This window comes from Triticum urartu, chromosome 3A (genome assembly GCF_056163025.1).
Source record: "Triticum urartu cultivar PI428250 chromosome 3A, HENAU_Tu73, whole genome shotgun sequence".
NCBI lineage: Eukaryota > Viridiplantae > Streptophyta > Magnoliopsida > Poales > Poaceae > Triticum > Triticum urartu.
In genome coordinates this window covers 20,878,401-20,883,324 of record NC_141875.1, presented here as the reverse complement: position 1 = coordinate 20,883,324, position 4,924 = coordinate 20,878,401, and positions in this window count along the sequence as shown.

Below are 4,924 nucleotides of genomic sequence, written 5' to 3'. Positions count from 1 at the left end.
ACAGCAGCATTCACGTTAAATAGGGCACCATCAAAATCCGTTGAGACGACACCTTATGAACTGTGGTTTGGCAAGAAACCAAAGTTGTCGTTTCTTAAAGTTTGGGGTTGTGATGCTTATGTGAAAAAGTTTCATCCTGATAAGCTCAAACCCAAATCGGAAAAGTGCGTCTTCATAGGATACCCTAAAGAAAATGTTGGGTACACCTTCTATCACAGATCCGAAGGTAAAATATTCGTTGCTGAGAATGGATCCTTTCCAGAGAAGGAGTTTCTCTCGAAAGAAGTGAGTGGGAGGAAAGTAGAAAACTTGATAAGGTAATTGTACCTTCTCCCTTATTGGAAAGTAGTTCATCACAAAATCTGTTCTTGTGACTACTACACCAATTAGTGAGGAAGCTAATGATGATGATCATGTAACTTCAGATCAAGTTACTACCGAATCTCGTAGGTAAACCAGAGTGAGATCCGCACCAGAGTGGTACGGTAATCCTGTTCTGGAGGTCATATTACTTGACCATGACGAACCTACGAACTATGAGGAAGCGATGATGAGCCCAGATTCCGCGAAATGGTTTGAGGCCATGAAATCTGAGATATGATCCATGTATGAGAACAAAGTTTGGACTTTGGTTGACTTGCCCGATGATCGGCAAGCAATTGAGAATAAATGGATCTTCAAGAGGAAGACGGACGCTGATAGTAGTGTTGAATTGTCGCAAAAGGTTTTCGACAAAGTTCAAGGTGTTGACTACGATGAGAGCTTCTCACTCGTATCTATGCTTGAGTCTGTCCGAATCATGTTAGTAATTGCCGCATTTTATGAAATCTGGCAAATGGATAAACAAAACAGCATTCCTTAATGGATTTATTAAAGAAGAGTTGTATATGATGCAACTAGAAGGTTTTGTCAATCCGAAAGGTGCTAACAAAATGTGCAAAGCTCCAGCGATCCATCTGTGGACTGGTGCAAGCATCTCGGAGTTGGAATATACGCTTTGATGAGTTGATCAAAGCATATACTTTTATACAGACTTGCGGTGAAGCCTGTATTTACAAGAAAGTGAGTGGGAGCACTACATCATTTCTGATAAGTATATGTGAATGACATATTGTTGATCAGAAATAATGTAGAATTAATCTGTAAAGCATAAAGGAGTGTTTGAAAGGAGTTTTTTCAAAGAAAGACTTCGGTGAAGCTGCTTGCATATTGAGCTTCAAAATCTATAGAGATAGATCAAGACGCTTGATAAGTTTTTTCAATGAGTACATACCCTGACAAGATTTTGAATTAGTTCAAAATGGAGCAGTCAAAGAAAGAGTTCTTGCTTGCATTACAAGGTGTGAAGTTGAGTAAGACTCAAAGCCCGACCACGGCAGAAGATAGAAAGAGAATGAAAGTCATTCCCTATGCCTTGGCCATAGGTTCTATAAAGTATGTCATGCTGTGTACCAGATCTATTGTATACCCTGCACTGATTTGGCAAGGGAGTACAATAGTGATCTAGGAGTAGATTACTGGACAGCGGTCAGAATTATCCTTAGTGAAATAAGGATATGTTTCTCGATTATGGACGTGACAAAAAAGGTTTGTCGTAAAGGGTTACGTCGATGCAAGTTTTTGACACTGATCCAGATGATTCTAAGTCTCAATCTGGATACATATTGAAAGTGGGAGCAATTAGCTAGAGTAGCTCCGTGCAGAGCATTGTAGCCATAGAATTTTGCAAAATACATACTGATCTGAATTTGGCAGGCCCGTTGACTAAATTTCTCTCACAAGCAAAACATGATCACTCTTTGGGTGTTAATCACATAGCGATGTGAACTAGATTGTTGAATCTAGCAAACCCTTTGGGTGTTAGTCACATGAAGATGTGAACCAATCACATAAAGATGTGAACTATTGGTATTAATCACATAGCGATGTGAACTAGATTATTGACTCTAGTGCAAGTGGGAGACTGAAGGAAATATGCCCTAGAGGCAATAATAAAGTTATTATTTATTTCCTTATTTCATGATAAATGTTTATTATTCATGCTAGAATTGTATTAACCGGAAACATAATACATGTGTGAATACATAGACAAACGAAGTGTCACTAGTATGCCTCTACTTGACTAGCTCGTTAATCAAAGATGGTTATGTTTCCTAACCATGGACAAAGAGTTGTTATTTGATTAATGGGATCACATCATTAGGTGAATGATCTGATTGACATGACCCATTCCATTAGCTTAGCACCCAATCGTTTAGTATGTTGCTATTGCTTTCTTCATGACTTATACATGTTCCTATGACTATGAGATTATGCAACTCCCGTTTGCCGGAGGAACACTTTGTGTGCTACCAAACGTCACAACGTAACTGGGTGATTATAAAGGAGCTCTACAGGTGTCTCCAAAGGTACATGTTGGGTTGGCGTATTTCAAGATTAGGATTTGTCACTCCGAATGTCGGAGAGGTATCTCTGGGCCCTCTCGGTAATGCACATCACATAAGCCTTGCAAGCATTGCAACTAATGAGTTAGTTGCGAGATGATGTATTACAGAACGAGTAAAGAGACTTGCCGGTTACGAGATTGAACTAGGTATTGGATACCGACGACGAATCTCGGGCAAGTAAAATACCGATGACAAAGGGAACAACGTATGTTGTTATGCGGTCTGACCGATAAAGATCTTCGTAGAATATGTAGGAGCCAATATGGGCATATAGGTCCTGCTATTGGTTATTGACCGGAGACGTGTCTCGGTCATGTCTACATTGTTCTCGAACCGTAGGGTCCGCACGCTTAAGGTTTCGATGACAGTTATATTATGAGTTTATGAGTTTTGATGTACCGAAGGAGTTCGGAGTCCCGGATGAGATCGGGGACATGACGAGGAGTCTCGAAATGGTCGAGACGTAAAAATCGATATATTGGTCGACTATATTCGGACATCGGAAAGGTTCCGAGTGATCCGAGTATTTTTCGGAGTGTACCAGAGAGTTACGGGAATTCGCCGGGGAGTATATGGGCCTTATTGGGCTTTAGGGGAAAGAGATAGGAGAGGTTGGGCGCCCCCCCCCCAAGGCCTAGTCCGAATTGGACTAGGGGGAAGGGCTGCGCCCCCTCCTTCCTTCTCTCCTCTTTTCCCTTGCCTTGACTCCTACTCCTAATACATGGAAGGACTCCTAGTTGGACTAGGAAAAGGGGAATCCTACTCCCGGTGGGAGTAGGACTCCCCTAGGGCGCGCCATAGAGAGGGCCGGCCCTCCCCTCCTCCACTCCTTTATATACGGGGGCAGGGGCACCCCATAGACACACAAGTTGATCTTCGTGATCATTCCTTAGCCGTGTGGGGTGCCCCCCTCCACCATATTCCACTTCGGTCATATTGTTGCAGTGCTTAGGCGAAGCCCTGCGTTGGTAGAACATCATCATCGTCACCACACCGTCGTGCTGACGGAACTCATCCCCGAAGCTTTGCTGGATCGGAGCCCGGGGAGCGTCATCGAGCTGTACGTGTGCTAAGAACTCGGAGGTGCCGGAGTAACGGTGCTTGGATCGGTCGGATCGTGAAGACGTACGACTACTTCCTCTACGTTGTGTCAACGCTTCCGTTGTCGATCTACAAGGGTACGTAGATCACACTCTCCCCTCTCATTGCTATGCATCACCATGATCCTGCGTGTGCGTAGGAAATTTTTTGAAATTACTACGAAACCCAACAGGAAGCCGATGCGAAACCTCGGCGGTCAGGTATCTGGTCTCCCTCCACTTCTTGATGTCCTCTTCCGTCACGGAGGAGGGCATCCATCGGCCTTGAAGGCTGGATCCGGACATGATTGAAGATCCGGAGCACCTAACCTGGGCTTTGGGTGTTGGAACTCGAGGCGAGGGAAGGGTTCGATTGAGCACGAGAGGGAAAAAGCGAAAACCTTGTCCCTTTATAAAGAGGGTGAATATCAAGCGTCCTCTCCGTAGCCGTTCAGGATTTGCCTATAATTTAGGAGTCCTAGACACGGTTGGGTTACCCACGACCGCAGTAATGAGAATCCTGTAATTGGGGGAACACGATCTCTGCTTTGACAAGAGGTGTCAAGAAACCGCCTCGCGTTATGTGTGGAGTTGGTTGAAGAAAAACGGTTCGAATAATCACCGGGCCATGACATAACGTCATGCTACCAAAACAAGTCGGAAAATTGGATTTGCGAAAATATTATTCTCTCTACATCGGTATGTGGAACTTATTTTGCAGGGTCGGACACTATCCTCGTATTCAAATTCTTCTGTGATGTATTCGGAGAAGGAACCCGTCTTGCAATGCCGAAGACAATACTGCGTGCCGGACTCATCGTCATTGAAGCCTGGTTCAGGGGCTACTGAGGGAGTCCTGGATTAGGGGGTCTCCGGACAGACGGACTATCTCCATTGGCCGGACTGTTAGACTATGAAGATACAAAATTGAAGACTTCGTCTCGTGTCCGGATGGGACTCTACTTGGCGTGGAAGGCAAGCTAGGCAATACGGATATGGATATCTCCTCCTTTGTAACCGACCTTGTGTAACCCTAACCCTCTCCGATGTCTATATAAACCGAAGGGTTTTAGTCCGTAGGACAACAATCACAACATACAATCATACCATAGGCTAGCTTCTAGGGTTTAGCCTCTCTGATCTCGTGGTAGATCTACTCTTGTACTACCCATATCATCAATATTAATCAAGCAGGACGTAGGGTTTTACCTCCATCAAGAGGGCCCGAACCTGGGTAAAACATCGTGTCCCCTGCCTCCGGTTACCATCTGGCCTAGACGCACAGTTCGGGACCCCCTACCCGAGATCCGTCGGTTTTGACACCGACAGTCCTGGTGGACAACCTGTTCCGAATGACGCTGACGGACGTGCACCCATGTGGAAGAAGAAATCTATATT